Source organism: Kogia breviceps, chromosome 14 (assembly GCF_026419965.1).
Source record: "Kogia breviceps isolate mKogBre1 chromosome 14, mKogBre1 haplotype 1, whole genome shotgun sequence".
Taxonomy (NCBI): domain Eukaryota; kingdom Metazoa; phylum Chordata; class Mammalia; order Artiodactyla; family Physeteridae; genus Kogia; species Kogia breviceps.
Genome location: NC_081323.1, coordinates 60,694,875 through 60,716,008, shown reverse-complemented (window position 1 = coordinate 60,716,008; position 21,134 = coordinate 60,694,875). Strand labels below are relative to the sequence as shown.

At 43.0% G+C, this 21,134-nt stretch overlaps 1 long non-coding RNA gene across 1 annotated transcript in view; it reads right to left on the bottom strand.

Annotated features, from left to right (window-relative positions):
* Positions 1–21,134, bottom strand: part of LOC131741594 (uncharacterized) — a 167,537-nt gene that overhangs the window by 25,161 nt on the left and 121,242 nt on the right. The window lies entirely within an intron of this gene.

The following is a 21,134-nucleotide window of genomic DNA, read 5'->3' as shown; positions in this document are numbered from 1 at the left end:
ATGATTCATATGAACTTATATACAAAATAGAAATAGACCCACAGACATAGAAAACAAATTTATGGTTACCAAAGGGGACGGTAGGGAGGGATAAATTAGAAGTTTGGGATTAACATATACACACTATTATATATAGACTAGACAACCAACAAGGACCTACTGTATAGCACAGGGAACTGTACTCACTATTCTGTAATAACCTATAAGGGAAAAGAATCTGAAAAGAAATAGATATATATGGCTGTAAAATTGAATCACTTTGCTGTACACCTGAAACAAACACAACATTGTAAATCAACTATACTTAAATAAAAAATGAATCAATCAATCAATAAAATTTGTTATATCATTTAAAAAAAAGTTTGTTTGCTTTTTAATGGGATCTTCAAAAGCCAGATGCCTCTCCTGGCCCCAGAAAGACAGAAGGCATCAAGAAAGATGCTCTCTACCATAAATGACATAAAGAAGATATGATTCCACTGAAAATGACCCCAATTCTCCCCATGTTGTGCTTGTATTGTGAGGGAGCCTAAATCCATTTAACCCTGACTTGGAAATTTTCTCCAGTCATCACACGGCTCTCTCTGGAGACTTGATAAGGATATTAAATTTCCCCCAGGCATTGCGAACCAGCTTTGTCTTGGTATTTTCAAGTTTCTAAGGAATGCTTGGGAGCTATTCAGTGAGGGAAGATGTCCTGGCGTATCACAGACTCGAAGCTGATAAGCCCCCTGCCCAGAAGCCACCACATTTATTATCTTGTTCCCATCTTTTCTGGTTTATAATCAATTTCTGGGAAAGCTCTCCATTAGAGTTTGCCAAGAAATCCTCCTTAGTTCTTCATGCTGGGACACAGAGGACAGGGTGGTTGTGTGTCTGATTCTTGGTAAGGAGTGTGGCTGCAATCAGAAATCTCTCTAGGTCCCTCCACCTGGCCCCATGAGTGGACCTTGGGGAAGATGATGAAGCAAGACAATATAAGAGCTATATTTTATCCAGAGATGCAACATTGGAAGCCCACGTCTACAAGACCGTGAGAACCCCATTACTAAGTGTGACCCTAAAGGCAAAGATTCCCCTCCCCTCTCTGCACTGACATTTCAAAAATCTCATCTCAGAGAAATAAAAACACGGAGAGATATCTTATTTCAAATATCTTAAAGATTGCTATATAAAGGTAGGAAATTGGTCTCATTCATGTTAGTTGAAGAGTAGAAACACGAATGATGAATGGAATATACATGAGAGGACAATGTCCACTTGACATTAAACAGAAGAACGTAACAAAGTATCTCCAAAAAAGATTTAGGGTTCATACATCTTTTAATGCACTGAACACTAACTGTGTGTCAGGCACAGTTCTAGATGCTGGGGACTTATCAGTAAGCCAAGATGTGCATATTTCCCATGGTTCCACTCTTCTTTCCTTCCTCCGTTCATCAAGCATTTCAGTACTATCACCAAGAACTGGCAGGACACTGAGGACTCAGAAGATACCAAACAGATAGACAATTGCAAGGCAGGATGGAAAATAGCTAATGTACACAGGGCACTTCCCATGGGCCAAGCAGCATGGATGAGCTCACTTTGTCCTCATAATAAACTCTATTTGGTGTAGAATTATTATCCTCCTCTCACAGGTGAGGAAACCGAGGTTCAGATGGGCTAAGAAACGTACTCGAGTTTACTTCAAAGCAAGGAAGTAGCCCAGCCAGACGTCAAACCCACAGAGTGTGATTCAAAGTTCACTGTCTTCCACATGACTTTGGATAATTCGTGCATGTATAGCCTACTGTTGGGACGGGGGTGCTGGTAAACCACCTCTCCTAAAAAAGCTTTAATTTGTAGCATTTGCCAGTTCCCATGGTGTAAATACTCCCACCATGGCTGATTCGAAGTTAGTGTAAGTGCTGATTCATGAACTTTCTGAAATTTTCATAATTGGCTCTTGTGAACTATTAGTTAGGCCCTAACAAATGACTGAGGGTAAGTGTGAAATACGGGTAGATCCAGAGGAGAAGCCCACCTAACCCAGCTCTGGAGAATTTAGTTACAAAACTCAAGAGGAATGAGGCACAAACTCCTTTTACATAGGTCCCTGGAGCAGCCTTTTTTTTAAAATTAATTTTTATTGGACTATAGTTGATTTACAATGTTGTGTTAGTTGCTGCTGTACAGCAAAGTGAATCAGTTACACATATACATATACCCACTCTTTTTAAGATTCTGTTCCCATATAGGTCATAACAGAGTATCAAGTAGAGTTCCCTGTGCTATACAGTAGGTCCTTATTAGTTATCTATTTTATACATAGTACTGTGTATATGTCGATCCCAACCTCCCAATTTATCCTCCCCCTCACTTCCCCCTTGGTAACCGTAAGTTTGTTTTCTACATCTGTGACTCTGTGTTTTGTGAATAGGTTCATTTGTACCATTTTTTTTAGATTCCACATACAAGTGATATCATATGATATTTGTCTTTCTCTGTCTGACTTACTTCACTCACTATGACAGTCTCTAGGTCCATCCATGTCACTGCAAATGGCATTATTTCATTCTTTTTTATGGCTGAGTAATAGTCCATTGTATATATGTACCATATCTTCTTTATCCATTCCTCTGTCGATGGACATTTAGGTTGCTTCCATGTCCTGGCTATTGTAAATAGTGTTGCAGGGAACACTGGGGTACATGTATCCTTTCAAATTATGGTTTTCTCTGGATATATGCCCAGGAGTGGGATTGCTGGAGTAGCTTTTTTCTTTTTTTGAAGCCATATTTTTTTTAACATTTCCTTGAATTCTCTGAGTTTCCCCAGTATCCTTCCAACAAATTACTTCTTGCCCAAAATGATTAAAGTTGAGCTTTGTTATTGAAAAACCAAAAAATCTTATTAACAAATGCAGAGGGACAAATCCACTGAGGTCTTTTGTTACTGGAATCAGGAAAATGGTCTTCCGAAGAGCAGGAGCCAGTGTATTGATGACAATTCAATGTGGCTTCAATGGATACGTTCTTCTGACAATTCAGGGACCTGTACTCCCAGAACAATGGAAATCGTCACTCTACCAAAGGACAATCTAGCGGCAAGATCCTCGGGTGCACTTCAGCATTCGTTTATACACCATTTACTACTTGGCAGAGAAAATGAGGGAACATTATGACCACAAATAACATAAGCCGATGTTGGCAAAGCTGGTGCCAATGGAAGAGATAACGGTGATGAAGGTGAATTACCTTCAAAATTATAACAGAAGCCAACAATAAAGTACAATTCAATTTCAAAGGGAAAAGGCCTACAAACATTGTAGAAATTCAGCTAGAGAGGAAAACAAGAAACAAATGTCTGTTCCGAGGGCTACCTGAACTTTGCTGTCAGGTGGATCTGAGCTGCTCTCTCTGCTGTTTGCCAGCTCTGTGACCTTGAACAAGGTACGTTCCATCTTGAAGCTTCAGGCTCCACTTTTATGACATAAATAATTCAAAATGGCTCAGAGAAATAAAGGCAGAATATGTGGATCACTTAGTGTCATGCTAGCCCATAATTAATATTCAAGAGGTGATAATTAATGTGATAACAGTGACGATGATGATGACAACAGTGTTGATGAGGAGGAGGCTTACAGCGCAAGGTCTGCCTCGTCCAGAAAGCCCTTCCTGACCACTTTACTCCTGACCAATTTTCCTGACCTTTGTGGGTGGTCCTGATGTAGTCCTTGCCTCCGCAGTTAAGTAGATAATTACCTGTATGTGCAGGAGCAAAGACTGGGTTTCAAGTAGCTTCTGTGGCTCATGTGATAAGGAAAAGCACAAGATTTGAAACCAAATTGCATTTCAGAGAAGTTTAGCCATTTGCTCAAGATCACACAGCTAATAAGTGGCAGAGTTCAGCAAATTCAAACATAGGGCTGTCCTACTGCACAGCCCAAGCTCTCACCCTCCGCTTTATCTCTCCTTCCCAGAATGTTCTTATCTATCAATGAAGCTTAGTGTTATGCTCTTGGGACCCACTTCTGGTTGTTGATAATGATAGTCTTGTAGGTGTGTGTCCAAATCCCATGTTGACCTGTGAGAGGGACCTTTGGATGGATTATGGCTCCAGTCAAGTCAAGTGCACTTAGAGGGCGGATTCTTGCCCTTCTCTGAGCCCCAGCATGATGGATTCAGAGCAGCAGAATTAAACTGGAAATCGTCCAACAATGTGTAATCTACTGTATTGGGGGTCAAGGATGATGCGGGGGGACAAAACCTGCAGAGGTATCAGCATTGCTTGGTTGTGCCTGGTAGACAATTAGGAATCGCCAAGTATTTGCACCCCAGTTAACTCAGATTTGTTTTCCTTACTGAAAGTCGCGGATGTTTGACCTGTCCATCTGATGGATGCGTTACATTGTCTCCTTGCAAACAGGGCCAGGGAGGCTGCTTGAAAGAGTGGCTGCAGCTCCTCCAGGGTCCATACATGCTTGGCACTGGCCACGTTCTTTGGTTTCAATGTGGGCCAAGAGCTAAGGTCTCTCTTTTTTTTTTTTTTTTTGAAGTATAGTTGATTTACAATGTTGTGTTAATTACTGCTATATAGCAAAGTGATTCAGTTATACATATATATATATATATACTTTCTTTTTTAATATTCTTTTCCATTATGGTTTATCATAGGATATTGAATATAGTTCTCTGAGCTATACAGGACCTTGTTGTTTATCCATCCACGGGCCCTTGATCTAGGCTGCCAGGGCTCTAGTCCCAGTCCCACCACCTGCAAACCACGTTCCCTTATCTACATTATAAGGACAATACTCCAAATGCATAAGCCTTTTGTAAGGAAAAGCCACACATCACACGTACCCAATGGCCAACCGTCTCACTTTTCAGGCAGTCTATGTCCCCCGCTCCCCACCCGCACCGAGCGCTCAGGTTACCAGCCACCAGGAAGGCCCAGAACAGAGGGAACAGAAGGAACTCAGATGACCTCCATCCTTCCATCCCTCCTTTGACTCCACCACCCACCACGTACCCCTGTAAAACGCCCAGCTGCATCCCCCAGCTTCCCTCCGCTGGGAAAAAAACACGTGCTATGGGGTCAGAGCTCCGAATTCAGATACCTGTGCCTCCGAAACCTGTGTGTCCCATCACAAGCAGCTCTGGAGTGTGTTTCAGCATTTCTAGAACATGAATGGTAATGCGAACTGAATAAAAAGAAGGAAAACTGTGTATCAGCGTTGGGCACGTGCTGTCATTACGATACACACTACTGTTGTCCCAGATATTTTCATCTTGCATGAAGGGGCCGTGCTCTCTTAGCAGAAGTCCTCTCTGTGTCTCTCCATCTCTCTCTCTTTGCTTCTGTTTTTCTCCATTCACGTCAATTATCTCAGTCCTTGTCTATTTCCTTAACCCTGTCTTTTTTGCATATCTCGCTGTCTCTCTCTCTCTCCAGATCATTCTCTCTGTCTCTGTCTTTTTCAGCATCTCTATGTATGTGTGTGTGAATTCTTCCTTTCAGTTTCTCATACCCTCTCTATCTCCCTGTCTCTCAACCATAGTAATTAAAAGTATATCCTCTGGATCCATCTGCCTGAACTTGCACACTGACTCCACGCTTTAAGAGCTGTGTGAACTTGGGCAATTTATTTAGTCTCTCTGAGCTCTTTTTTTTTTTTTTTTTTCATTTCAAAAGGAAGGAAAACAACAGTACCTACCTTATAAGGTTGTCACGAAGAGTAAATGAGTTATTGCAGCTAGAAGCACCCAGCGTGGTGCCTGGCACAGAGCAAGCACTCAATAAATATTAGCTATTAATATTATTATCCATTTCTCCTATTTCAGGTGCATTCTCTCCCTTCCTCTATCTCTGTATTTCTGACTCTGTGTTTCTCTGTCTCTCCTTGTCTCTCTCTCTCTCTCTCTCAACTCCATCCTTCCCTCCTTCCTTCCTTCCCTTCTTCCATCTCTCCCCACCTCCCTCTTTCTCTCTTCCTCTCTTTCTGAACAGAGGCTCACTGTAGCTCCTTTCCTAGACTTGTTTACTCACATCAGGTTTTTGATCAGGTGTCGATCTCAGGCCACCCACCAGAAATTTAAAAGTAACCCTTGTGGTGCCGAGGTGAGGGAGAGGTGTTTCAGGAGCATTTACTGGGTTGCTCACGAGATGGCCCAGGTGTTCCGTGCCAACAGGAAGGATGCTGGTGCTGTTGTCCTATGCCATGGAAACCACCTGCCGTGCACCACTGTAAGATGAATGATGCTGCTGGGAAACAGAAAGATGAAGCGTGTGCAGCACAGAGAGTGAGTTTTCCAAAGGGAGCAGAACGGTCGACCATGATTCATCCAAACTTGCTTTTGAACTCAAAACTCAAATTCAGTTGCCAGTAGAAGTCTGTAAAGAATTAATTAGGGAGCTTCACAAACAGTCAAAACTCATAAATTTGTCATGTCGAGAAGCATCATTTCGCCTGTCAGACATGAAGTATGGCTGTCAGAAGATGGAAAGCAAGGAAACAGTCAAAGAAGCAGGTCTGCTGGCTGTTTCCTTCCCATGCGTAGAGGAAAGGGGCTAGTTAAGAACTTGAAGAGCTCAGAGGGAGGAAGTGGCAGTGCCCCTGGACCGTAGCTCCATGAGGGCAAGGCTGGTCACATCACTTGTGATCAGCTGTGCCCCAGAGCCCAGCTTGGTGCTTGGTACGTAGGAGAAACTTAAAATATTTTTTTAAAATTTATTTTATTGACGTATAGTTGATTTACAATGTTGTGTTAATTTCTGCTGTACAGCAAAGTGATTCAGTTATACATGTTTATATTCTTTTTTTATAAATTTATCTATTTTATTTTATTTTTTTTTTTGGTTGCATTGGGTCTTCATTACTGCACGCAGGCTTTCTCTAGTCGTGGCGAGTGGGGGCTACTCTTTGTTGCAGTGCATGGACTTCCCATTGCGATGGCTTCTCTTGTTGCGGAGCACGGGCTCTAGGCGCACGGGCTTCAGTAGTTGTGGCATGCGGGCTCAGTAATTGTGGCCCACGGGTTTAGTTGCTCCATGGCATGTGGGATCTTCCCGGACCAGGGATCGAACCCATGTCCCCTGCATTGGCAGGCAAATTCTTAACCACTGCACCACCATGGAAGTCCCATATATATATTCTTTTTCATATTCTTTTCTATTATGGTTTATCACAGGATAATGAATATAGTTTCCTATACTATGCAGTAGGACATTGTTTATCCATTCTATATATAATATTAAAATACTTCTTGAGGTGACTAAAGATTCAAAAGGAGGTAGTTGGCAAGGATGAGATGGAGGACCCCAACATCTGGCATTGAACCTGGTGTCCCTCCAATGCTCTCCACACCTTCCTGTTAAACAGGTGATGTGGAGGCATCCTCTCCTCCTTCTGAGCACTGCCTCTTCCCACTCAGCTGTTACCATGGCAACCCCAGTAACAATGAAGAGCATGGCTATGGAACTCCAACCGGTCCAGTGCCATCCTCACTTCTGTTAGCGTCTGTTTCTTCTCCATGTGTAAAAAGACTCTCATAATTGCATCTACATTATAGAATTCTTATGGAGACTAAATGAAAATTTCATTTGAAGATGGATATTAGCTACTGCTGTTTATTACTATGAGAAATGAAGGGAGATGCATTTGTCTGCTAGGGCTGCAAAAATAAAATACTACAGACTGCATGGCTCAAACCACAGACATTTATTTTCTCACAGTTCAGGAGGCTGGAAGTCTAAGATCAAGTTGTTGGCAGGGTTGGTTTCTTCTGAGGCCTCTCTCCTTGATTTTCAGACAACTGTCGTCTCCTGTGTCCTCAGTCTTTTCTCTGTACAGTACGTCCTGTGCCCAAATGTCCTCTGCTTTAAAGGACACCAGTCAGATTGCATTAGGCCCACCCTAACGGCCTCACTTTAACTTAATCGTCTCTTTAAAGGCCCAGTCTCCAAGTATATTCTGAGGCTCTGAGGTATACTAAGGCTTCAGTATATGAATTTGGGGGAGACAAAATTTGCTCATCATAGGGACCTTCAGTATATTTATGCTTTGGTTTAATCAAGCTTCCTAGTAGCTTAGGAGAAAACAAATATACCTTCCTACGGGCCCTGAACTGAGCTCATCCTGGTAAAATATTTAACCTAAAAGATGTTTTTCAAACCTGACCTGTTAGCTAACAAAGAGCCAGGCAGACCAGAGATCTAGGTGTCCGCCTTGGCTCTGCTCCCAGCTGGCTGCATCATAGCATTTCATTCAAGCATCTTGCTCTCTCTCTGGTCCTCATTCAGGAGAAGTGAATCGTACCACATGGTGCCCAAGATCCCATCTTCTATAATTATCTCTAGATGATTCCTTAAGACACTGAAAGGATCTGGAAAGGGTCACATACAAAATATGAGTTTGTACACAAAATTTTGTTTGTTCCCCTCTCTGTCTTGAGAAGTTGGTTTCTTGAGTTCTCCATGGCGGTAAGCATGTGGTAGAGGACACTAAAACCATGTGAGAAAAACAAACAAATTTGTGGAATAGTACTTTTCAGAACATCTTTTTCTTAATACTGACTTTCTGAGCCCAATGTAGTTTTGTTAATAAAACCTCAATCTCTTTCTTCTGTCTCCCCACCAAGAATAGAGGGGAAATCTCATCCTGTTACTAATAAACTTTTTAAGTCACCAAAACACAACCAGAAAGATTGCATCTGAGAGAGAGAACGAAAGACTGGGATGTTTAACACATAATAAATCAGGAGGTATGGCTATCAGACAACCCATTTCTATTTGCCATCTCCTGCACATTTTCTCCCACCCACCTCCAAACCCGGTTTTCAGTGATATACATATCATTTTGTTTCACATTCCCTCTATCGTGCATTTTCAGGGAAAAGCTGCAGTTTTCTGCAACTGCTGTTTTATGCTAATATCCATGTCTGATTTCAGATATTGACTTGCAATTCTTGAGACCAACTGTGTTCACAGAATTCCGTGTAATTTGGATACTTACCTTGGAAATAGCTTTGGGCTATCTTGTTCCAATCTTCCTGTATCACTTGAGGGGGGGATTTCCTAAATCCACTTGCCAATACCCAGAATTGTATAATCTTGAGTTTCTTCATATAAGTTTGTCCCAAGGCACCTGTCTCTTACACACCTGCCTTCCTTATGTTAACTGGAATCAGCTGAAAGTAAAGGGGACTGCTCAGGGTCGGGGAGATTGATGGTGAACTCTATCCCTAAAGGAGAGTTTCTCAGCCTTGGCACTATTGGCATTTGGGGCCAGGTAATCCTTTGTAGGGTCTGCCCTGTGCACTGTAGGATGTTTAACCGCATCCCTCGTCTCCACCCACTATTTGCCAGTAGCATCCCTCCTAGAATCATGACAACAAAAATGTCTCCAGATATTGCCAGTGTCCCCCTGGGAGACAAACTCATCCCTAATTGAGAATTCTGTCTTAGAAGTAGTCAAGCAAAAGGTGAACACCACCCCAATTTCCTCAAGTTCAAGTGCTAGATGGGAACTTGAAACAGATGCTAAAGTCCCTGGACACTATAAAAGTCTACAGTGCCATAAAATGGTTTTAAGTTAGTGGTGGTGGTGGGATGAGGTAGGAGAGAGAGGAAAGAGGCAGGAATAGGGCAAGTTTAGAATCCAAGTCAAACAGATTTGGGGTCCCCCAAGGCATCATCTGATATTGTTCCTGTTCCTCTCCCCCGCAGCGATCCTGGTGGAGGTCCAGTGGGATGTTGGAGGAGGAACAAGAGGCTGATTCAGGACTTTGAGATTCATAGCAATGGGTGATGCCTCCAGAGGTAAGTACCAGGTGGCTGAGTCTCCCTGAAGTGGCCCTCAGGGAGCTTTTGCCCTTTCATTCAAAGGAGGAGGTGCATCTCTTAAGTTTTCCACCCCTTCCCCCCGCCAGGCTGTGTACTCCAACATCTCTGAGTACCGGGAGTCGCTGTTAGCGGGTGGCATTCCTGAGCTCTCTTTTCTGCTTTAGCACAATCAGCTTCCTCTCCGGGCTGCTGGAGGGACGTCAGGAGATGTGGGAAAGGGGGACAGCCACGGTTTTGCCCCCTCCCTGCCCTTGGATCCCCACAGCTGGCACAATCCTCATGGACATTCACTTTCCAAGGTAAGAGGTTCAGGAAGATACAACCCATCATTTTCATAGGAAATGACATGCAATCTGAGAGGCATAGGCCAACTGCAAAGCTATAATAACCTGCTACTGACTATATCTCGGATTATTAAATAACCATCTCACTGGAGCCTGGGGATTGGGGGTTTTTAAAGGCCAGCCCCCAGCTCTGAAGTTGACATGACCAAGATAATTAGACCTCACCTCAAGGACCTCATTCCGCCTACCTCCCCACAAAGTTAGCAGTTGGGTTTCTTGACATTCCCGTTAGAACAGCTCTTAGACTCAGGTGGGCCATATTTCAATTTCATTGTCCTGCCCACGACAGACTCACTGTCTCGCAGGCTGGAAAGAGAATGAATTAGAAGTCTCCCGTTCTGCCTCAAAGAGTCGGTGCCCTCCTTTATGCTATGTTTAGCACTTGTGTGGGCACTTGGCTGATGCCAAATACATCTTAGCTTTAACTCCTGTTTTGAGGCGACACTTTCTTCACTGAGGGCAAAGCTCAAGGTGGAAGAACTTGCTGAGATATTTATTCCATTGTCTTCCTCACTTCCTGTAGACTGGTAAGGCTTGGTCCGTCTGGGAAAGGAGAGAGCCTTCTCTCAAACGCAGAGGCAGTCCACTTCATTGGAAGCATTGCGTGCAAATAAAGGGATTCCGGCTGGCTGTCCTGCACTTGTGTTTTTCATTTAAGCAACACGCACCGCACATCCGCTGAGGCCCACGCCCTGTGCTGGGCACGGTGATGCAGCCATGAAAAAGTCACAGCCCCTGGCCTCAAGGAATGACTGAGTTTGATGAGGAAGCAAACTAGTAAGTGGATATTACAATATGACACTGTAATAAAAACAAGAACAGGGCTTCCCTGGTGGCGCAGTGGTTGAGAGTCCGCCTGCCGACGCAGGAGACACGGGTTCGTGCCCTGGTCCGGGAAGATCCCACATGCCGCGGAGCAACTAAGCTCGTGAGCCATGGCCGCTGGGCCTGCGAGTCCGGAGCCTGTGCTCCGCAACGGGAGAGGCCACAACAGTGAGAGGCCCGCGTACCACAAAAAAAAAAAAAAAAAAAAAAAACAAGCAGTTCTCAATTGTTGAGCCTTTGATATGGGTCCAGTATGGGGCTTAAAAGGAAGGAACAGGGGCTTCCCTGGTGGCGCAGTGGTTGAGAATCTGCCTGCTAATGCAGGGGACACGGGTTCGAGCCCTGGTCTGGGAAGATCCCACATGCCGCGAAGCAACTAGGCCCGTGAGCCACAACTACTGAGCCTGCGCATCTGGAGCCTGTGCTCCGCAACAAGAGAGGCCGCGATAGTGAGAGGCCCACGCACCGCGATGAAGAGTGGCCCCCGCTCGCCGCAACTAGAGAGAGCCCTCGCACAGAAACGAAGACCCAACACAGCCAAAAGTAAATAAATAATTTTTTTTTTTTTTTTTTAAAGGAAGGAACAGAGGGTAGTCTCTGGAGTCTGACGCCCCAGTTTCAATGCCATCTTGGACACTGATCAGTGATGTAAACTTGGAAAAGTCACTTCCTCTCTCCTAGTTTCTAGATGTGGAGTCTTGGACCAGTCATGTAACCTCTCTGAGACTCTTTTTCCTCATCTGTAGGATGAGAATAGTCCCCACATCCTAGGGCTGTGTTAAGGATTGCATGCAATAACACATATAATCTAATAACTGCTCGATAAAGATTAGCTATCGTATATCAATAACTCCATGAGATGGGGCTTCTTATTATTCTCGTTTTATGGATGGGGAAACTGAGGCTCAGATAAGTTACATTACTTGTCCAATATCCCACAACTGGTTATCCTTGGATTTGAACCCCTGTTTGTAGGAGGCCAAAAGCATGCTTTGGACCTGAGTTCAATAGGAATGAACTAGAGGTTTTTGAGGAGCATAAGGATGGGGCATTTGAGGAGAGAGCTTAAGCCTCTACCCTGTGTCCTGCAGCATGGAGACAAGGGGGAAATGGCTCTAGATGCCACAAGAAAAGACAGGAGGGAACTGAGCATCCTCCCCTTGTTGTCTTCCTTCCTCTCTGCTCCCTTTTTCTCTCTTACTTCGTATCATCATCATTCTCTGTTCCCACTTCCCCACTTGAATGTCCAATTGGCTTCTTAGTCTTGAGATAAGCAAACACAGACTCGGGAGTTCTAACCACCCTTCCCAACCTGCACTTTCCCCAGCAGTCTCCCATCTCCTAGCCACTGAAGCCAAACACTCACAAGCCACATTTTTCTCACCAGCAAAACATGGCCACCCCACTTTTCTTTTTATTGAAATATATTTGACATATAACACTGTGTAAATTTAAGGTGTATAACCTGTTGATTTGTTACATTTATATATGGCACTATGATTGCCACTGTAGCATTAGCTGACACCTCGATTACATCACATAATGATGTAATCAGTTCTTTTTCTGGTGGGAATAATTAAGATCTAGTCTTTCAGCAAGTTTGATGATTATAATACAATAATCACTATACAGGGCATTAAATCTCCAGGACTTCTTTATGTACTCATTGCAAGTTTGTATTTTAAACATCACTCCTATGCCCTCACCCCAGTCCCTGGTAACCACCATTCTGCTCTCTGTTTTTACAAGTTTAGATTTTTTTTTTAGATTCCACATATAAGTGGGATTTGTCTTTCTCTGTCCGACTTATTTCACTGAATGTAATGTCCTCAAGGTCCATCCATGTTGTCGCAAATGGCAGGTTTTCCTTCTTTCTCATGGCTGAATTATATTCCATTGTATACATACACCACATCTTGTTTATTCATTCGTCCATTGATGAACACTGAGGTTGTTTCCATGGCAACCCCACCGTCAAACCAGTGACTGGCTCCTCATTTCCCTCCGCCTCCTCTACCCCCATCATCTCTCAGCTGGACGGCTGCTCAGTGACCTTCCCGCTTCACTCTTGCCCCTCTCCGTTCTGTCCCTCGCATGATATCGGAGAGCTTTTGAAAACAAAACAGATCTTGTTATTCCCAATTAGAAAACTTCTAATGATCTCCACGTACATTTATAGTAAGATCCAAACTCCTTTGCCTTCCCAAACCCAGCCTCATCCTGTCCACTCCTGCGTTCACTCCCTCTGCATCTGCCACGTGGCCTCCTAGCGCCGCCCCCCTTGCGTCCCTTTGCACCATCAGGCCTTTGCATTCAAGTTCCTTTCACCTCAAATGCTCACCCTTCGATTTTTAGGTGTCTGTTTCCTTATTGTCTTTGAATCTCAGCTCAAGCCACAACCTCTGAGAGGACTTCCCTGACCTCCCAACACCCTCTGACCCATTCCCAGCCGTTATTCTTGCATCCAGGTACCATCAACTCATGTTTATCCCGTTTTGTTTCTCCCAACCAGAAAGCAAGTATGTGAAAAGAGAGCCCTCGTCTATTCTGTTTATGTTTCCTCAGTACCTTGAACACAATCTGGCATGAAATAGGATCTAGCACCTAAGTGCTCAGTAAATATTTATATGATAAGCACATAAATGAGTGTCTTCCTCCCTTCCTCCCTCTTGTCTCCCCCTGCCTTACCTAGTTTTTCATCTCTTAAATTCAGTATTCAGAGGAAGGATATAAAAGACATGTAATGTCTCATGCTTAGTCATTTGTAACCTGTAGGTAAAATCCTAGAACTCTGCAAATGTAATGAAGAAATCTAAATTCTCAAATGTAACACGTGGATGGGTCCGCCGAAGGGTTTAGCCGCCTCAAGAAAATGGTTCCTGTCCCCATGAATATAAATGAAGCAGGGTCGCCCAACGATTACCTTCAGAGAAGCCGCAGCATCTATAATCACCATCAACATCTCTGCTCGGGCTCTGATGCACACCCCTAAATCCACTTCATTAGTTTTAATTATCCCCACCCTGAGCAAGCCAAGACTTCAGAGCTATTTTACAAATGGAATTAGCAAACTTGGAGATGGGATAACTTTCTGCAAGGTGTTTAGGCTGTAATTGTTCTCATGTTGCATAGAAACCAAAGTAGCATTCGCTTATCCATTGGCTGAATTTGTATTGCATTTTTTGAGGAAGTCTGATGAGTTTCTTCATTTTCTGGATTCACGACTATCAAATCTACCCAGACCGTCTCTAGTTCTGGCTGAACTGTTCCTACTTTCCCCTACTACAGGATGCCAAGTCCAGCCACATTTATCTCTCCCTTTCACAAACACACATACACACACCCCACCACCACCACTACGACCATCAGCAAACTACTCCAAAAACTCACCGTCACTCACACCTACACACTTACACACTCAAACACACACAGACCCCATCGCTTGCAGTAGCAATGGCAGAAAGCCACTCCGTGAAATGCACACATATATACATTCACACAAAACAACACAAAGCACATGCCCATTCTGAGCACTTTTGACCTCTGTTTATCACCGCAACACTGCAGCATGAACCATTGTCATCTTTCACTGGGACCCTGTAAGAGCGTCCCCTCGGTAGCCATGCTCCACTCAGCTCCCTCCACCTGCTCAGCTGCTAACATGCTGTCTACACAGGGAGCATTGAATCCCTTCACTGCCCCCAAAGCCCTGTAGCAGTCCCTCTTCACGTGCACATAAAGTCCTCACCACCTCCTACATGCCCCTAACTGATCTGGCCCCTGCCTTCCTTTCTTTTTTAAAAAAATTTATTTGTTTGTTTATTTTAGGCTGCGTTGGGTCTTAATTGCTGCATGCGGGCTTTCTCTCGTTGCAGAGAGCGGGGACTACTCTTTGTTGTGGTGTGCAGGCTTCTGCTTGTGGTGGCTTCTCTTGTTGTGGAGCACAGGCTCTAGGAGCGCGGGCTTCAGTAGTTGTGGCATGCAGCCTCAGTAGTTGTGGCTCACGGGCTCTAGAGCACAGCCTCAGTAGTTGTGGCGCACGGGCTTAGTTGCTCCGCGGCATGTGGGATCTTCCCGGACCAGGGCTCGAACCTGTGTCCCCTGCATTGGCAGGCGGGTTCTTAACCACTGCGCCACCAGGGAAGCCCTTGCCTTCCTTTCTGACATCATCTTGTATTACTCATTCTGCTTCAGCCACTCTTGCCTCACAGATGTTTCTGGCATCCACCACCTCCACTTCTGCCTCAGCACCTCTCTGCCTGCTGTCCCATCAGCCAGAACACACTTACAGCCCACATCCACGTGGCTCGCCCCCTCACCGCAAGCAAGCCTTTGCTCAACTCTTCCGAAAAGCGTTCCCTGATCACTCCGTCTGAAATAATCACCTTGGTGTCCTTTACCCCTCCCCCTTGATTTGTGTTCCATATCACCATCAGCTCACAAAATTATGTTATCTAAATATTTGCTTATTGGTCATGTCTCTATATTATACCTAAGAATGTGCCAGCAGGAAAAATGGAGTGAGGAAAATAAAACCTGGTTTTAACATCTATAGACATATAGAGGCTATCCTTCTGCAGAAACTTCCACTAAGTAGAGGGAAAATATTGCGGGGAAACCCAGCCAAAAGAAAGTTGTAAAACAGGCACAGACATAGATAGATGATAGATATGTACATACATACATACATAGAAAACATGGATTCATATATAGAAATAGAGATATAAACAAAAAATATCATAATTAATAATTAATGCCAGACCATCTGCTAAATATATTACATTTATTATGTCAAGCCCTTATCGAAATAATTCAACATAATAATTATTGTCCCCATTTTAGACAGGTGGAAACTGAGGCTCAGAAAGATTAGGAAACTTCCAAGGGTGATTTCACTGGGAAGTGACAAAGCCTGCATCTGAACCTGGACTCACTTCATTTCAAGTACTTTTGATCAGGCACCGGTGTGATCTGCCTGGATCCATTGACTTCACTCTTTCTTATTGAGAGTCTGCCCTTCCTTAGTAGAGAAACCTAGGAGGAAGATGAAAAGCACTTGTAAAATCGTTTCGCCCATCACTGACTGCCGGGGGCTCCCTAAACAGAAGGATTTCGTATGTGTTTGCAAATGCCAGTCCATTCTGGAGTCTTTTGTTTTTTGGAAAAGGGGGTGCTGGGATCCATGAGAACTGAGATGTGATTTCATCGTCATGTTCCTAAGCTCACAGTAATTACGCATATTTAACTCTTCTGGTTTTCCTAGTACTAAATGCAAAGGAGTTAAAAAAATTCCAGAAGTTGCCATGCACCATGTTGATTCAGCAGGAAGATTTAGACTCTACATAAAGACAAAACAAACAAACGAAAAAACCAAGAGGCTTACACAGGCATTATGAATGAGGTTTTGAGGTATTCCTAGATTCACTGCCCATATATTTATAAAGTACCTACTATATGCTGGGCACTGAGGATATAGAAATGATAACACCTAGCCTCTATTCTTAAGGACATCAGACGGGATCCCCTCTAGCAGACCCATAGGGGACACAACGTTGCTCAACAACCAGGCAAAGAGATGAGGGGCATCCCTCCATCAGTTAACCCAATACAAGCTCAACTCACTGAGTTGCCTTATTGGTGGGCTTGGTGGGTGAGCATGGGCTTGAGACAAAACTTGAATCCAGTTCTATGGTTCACCTGCCAGAAGCATAGCCTTCCTCATGCTGGATAACCCCTCTTAAGCTTCAACTTTCCTGTAAATAAAATTGAGATGGTGTTGACTACCTGTTGGTGTTGTCGAGAGAATTAAATGAATAATGATACAAAAAGCCATGCACAGTGTCTGGCTCATTGTAGGCACTCAACACATGGTCATTATTGAAAGCAAATTTGGAAGGAGAGAAGGAAGGAAGGAAGGCAGGAAGGATTTTATGTCAAGAAAAGTAAAATGGCAGAAAAAGGCAGAAAAGTAGAATGACTTCAAAAATGCTCTGACATGCATGCTTTGGCTAATACCTCCACTGTAGTGAGGGAAATTAACAAGAAGCCTATTTCAGGAAATCTAGACAGGACTGAAATGTACTTTTATGGGTGACCTCAGAATTTGATTGTACTTTCCATTCAAGAAATGTCCAAACGTCCTTCATCCATTATCCCAATGGCCACATCCCTCTTCATCACGCTTGTCTGACTCTAGGAGGATTGCACCAAAATACCACAACATCTGTACAACAAATACCAAAATGCAAGCTTCAATTTGTCAAAGGTAACAATGTCCAACTGTTTAATCCAGAAATCCCCTTCTAGAAAATACTATAAGGAGATATTCTAAAAAACAAAGCTTTGTTTTCAATGTGATTTACAATATAGAGAACAAGAAACGACCCAACTGTCCGGTAATAGGGTACTGGTTAAACAAATGTGGGCACATTAATATGATGGACTGTTATAGGGTCATTAAAAATATGTTTATGAGCATTTTTAATATCCTGATGAAATACTTATTCAACAATGACAAGCAAAATAATGAGGATGCAAAACTGTATTACTTTAGTCTCAACTCTGTAGCAGAAAGAAATGAAAATACACTAGAGGAAATATGCTGGAGTGGCCGACCCTTTGTGTTGTGTTTAAGAATGATGTTTTGTTTTGTTTTGTAATATATTTCATATTTTTGCAGAGTTTAAACTATGGCATGATGTAGATTTTTTTCTTCATCTCATTCCATTGCCAGTAAATAATCTACCCACTGCTGTTCTAGGATCCTGGCCGTCTTCACCTAGGAATATGAAGGTGTGGATTGAGAAAGGTGGAGAAATACAGAGACTCATTCAGAATTACGATAAACTGGAATTATGCTAAGAGTTGATCAGTCATTACCAGGAGAGAGCTTGTCTTAAAACTGCTTCCTGAAGCTGAACTCTTTATCCTTTCCTCTCTCAAACAGCTCTTGAATGATCTCAGATTTCCACCCATCCCCAAGCTCAACAGGGAGAAAACTGGGTGGAACTTAAAAACTGACATCCTGGAGAAAGGCTGGGAGGAAGAAGTGGGGTGCAAATTAAAAAAACCAAGGGAGCCACTGGGGAGGAGAAGGAGGGAAAGAAGGCCACAAGAAAATGAAATGTGTCCGAAACCATCTACCTAACAGGGTCAAACAGATAACCAAGCTGTGTGAAGCAATAGGGCTTAGTGGGGATTGCAGCAAACTAAAGAAAGAGTTCATACCCTGTGGAATGAGAAGAACTAACTCAATTGCAGGTGACTGTTACCATGTAGGAATGCAAGCCCAGGGTTTGCCAAGCTTTTCCCATTTTTCAATCCAGAAATCCATATTTTTATGTAAAAAAAAAGCCTCTTGTTTTTAAACATTGGCAAATATTTAAACATTTAAACTCCATTTACAAAGACATGACATAAATACAATAAAAATATTACAAGTTGGTTCTTTTTGGTTGGTGGTCACATTGGATGTTGTTACTTTTCTCTACTTTTTAAGTAAGAAAAAAGAAACAAAGACAAAATTTAAAACACCTACAAACCAAGTAAAATATTGACAAGCCATATTCCACTTTCAACCATACCGTAGTATAAGAATTCTCTTTTACCTACATGAGGTAGACCTGGTGTGAACCAACAGTCAATTAAAAAAGAATCACAAAGATGTTCAATTATTTTCACTGTTCTCAATGTTTTTTTCAGGAATGGACATCACTATCCCACCCTTCCAGATTTTAAGGGATGACAAAACAATGAACATCCTTTAACAATCAGAAAACAAGAGAAGACTGGGAAAAAATGAGGCATGGAGTGAAACTTGGCGAGGCTCCCATCTCTCCAGCCTTCCATCTTACCGGTCTCCAGCTCTATGAGTGAGCATCGCTGTTGTGTTTAAAAGACACATCCAGATTAATTTGTTTGACAAATGAAGAGAAGTGTGAGGCTTGTCATGTCAAGGAGATGTTAATGTTGTCACTGTCTTTATAAATCATTCACACCTCTCCTGAGACAATACAAGGTTAATCTGCGGGTGCCTCTGATTCGGCAGCAAAGCTGAGAACATATCACCATTTTGCTGAGGAGTTCAGGTAAACAGATTGTGGGAGCATCTACTGGGCCAGAAATAATGGGAGTCTTACAAATATAACACAGGAACATCACAGTTCCTTGATGTGACTGCCTCATTCCAAGGACTGCCATCTGGTAACCAAGGGAAGATAAGAACCGGGCCATCCTACAACTTGGCTAGTGGGATCCAGGTGTCCTTGGCTATAATGACTCACCTTCCATTGACCCATCACCCCAGGGTCCTCCTAGCCCAGCACATTGGTTAAATGATTCTGCTAATGACTGTAGAACTGATGATAACCATTAACTGTAATGATAACCATTAAACCATAGATTTAATGATAACGAATACCCATGTGAAGCCAATGATGTGCTAATAGATGAACTTAGATTTCCATTTAATATTGCAAATCTTGACACGGGTATTGGCAGCCCCATTTTACAGGTGATGAATTCGAGATTAATGGGTTGAGATTCTCCAAGCCACCAGCTGGAATTTGAATGAGAATTCTAATCCCATTGTCCCAGCCCACCTCACAGAGACTGTCTGGATGGTCAAGACCACAGATGTGAAAGCGTTTAGTCAATTACAGGAAGATGTTTTCCAGATATTTGCTGTCTGTTTCCCAGAAGATCAAATCCTTCATCAATTTGATCCTTAGGAGAAAAAGTTGTTTTAAAATACAGCTTCAAAAGAAACTGTGGGCTGTGGTAGAAAAAGGGAAGTTCTAACATCAGACAAATCAGGAATTTGCATCCATGACCAGCCACTTCCTTGCTGTGAGATTCCAGGAAACTCTCTGAGCCTCAGGCGTCTCCTCTGTGAGTGAGAGATGGTCTAAGGGTTAAATGGAACTGTCCAAGGAAAGCACCTGGCACAGCAATTGACACAAGTGAAGGATGGTTATTTTTTTTCCTAATGGGAGACTGGTAGGACTGTTCCCCACAGAAAGCACCGTATGAGAGCCCAATGTCAGTCCCTGAAATCATAGTGACCATTGGCGAAAATACCAGCCTTATGCCTTTCTCTCCTCTCTTTTGATCCAAGGAGGAAATTCCTTAGAATCTTGCTGCCCAAACTGTGGTCAGTGCCTTGTAGCATCAGCGTCACCTGGGTCAAGGAAGCAGGATGGAGGGAGAGAGTGATGGAGGGGTGTCTTCGCATGGGGTGGGCAGGGAAATCCTTTCTGGGGCATTTGGGATGAGACCTAATGGCAAGAAGCCCACCATTTACAGATCTGGTAGAAGGTGTTGCAGACAGAACAGAATGTGCAAAGGCCAAAGTCAGGAGTAGCTTCAAGTGTTCAAGGAACAGAAAAAAAAAAAAAAAAATGGTGTCTGGATTCACAGGAGAGAGCAAGGTTGAAGGGTAGGTACAAGATGAGGTTGGAAAAGGAAGCAAGAGCCAAATTAAAGTAGTTTCTCCCAGTGCTTGGGGGAGATTTCCAAGCTTACCAGGTTAGTCTCAAAGACACACACACACACACACACACACACACACACACACACACACACTTTGTAAACTTTCGTTGCACCTTGAAATTCTTCTTGACAATTATCGCAATATAACCAAACAGGTATTCATATATTTATCTGTTTGACATCTGGCTACGTTGCCAGCCTATAATCTTCTTGAGGGCAGGGCTCTCTATTTTGTTCACCATTATATCCTCAGTATCTAGCAAAAATGTAGAATGTGGCAGATGGTTGATTACTTTTTAGGGGTGAGAGAGAGAAAGAAAACACCCAGCTTACAATATGTTTCATCAGATGGTAGTTATTAAATTATTTTAATATTCTTAACTAAATTCCCTTTGAATTGTATTTTTCTGTGCTATGAAGGAATTGGGTTCCATTACCACAAAAATTTAAGAGGATTTCTTTAATTTGAGTTATATGAACCTGGGTATAAAGCAGCTATCATTTTTCTTACACTGTTATCACAGTGAAAACAACTCAGAGAAATTTGTGAAAATTTTGAGGAAAGCACAGAAAGGTTTCTGCAGTGCCCTATGTAAAAGCGTGGACGTATTCAGATGATTTGCGGCATATTTTAAATCTTTTTTTAAA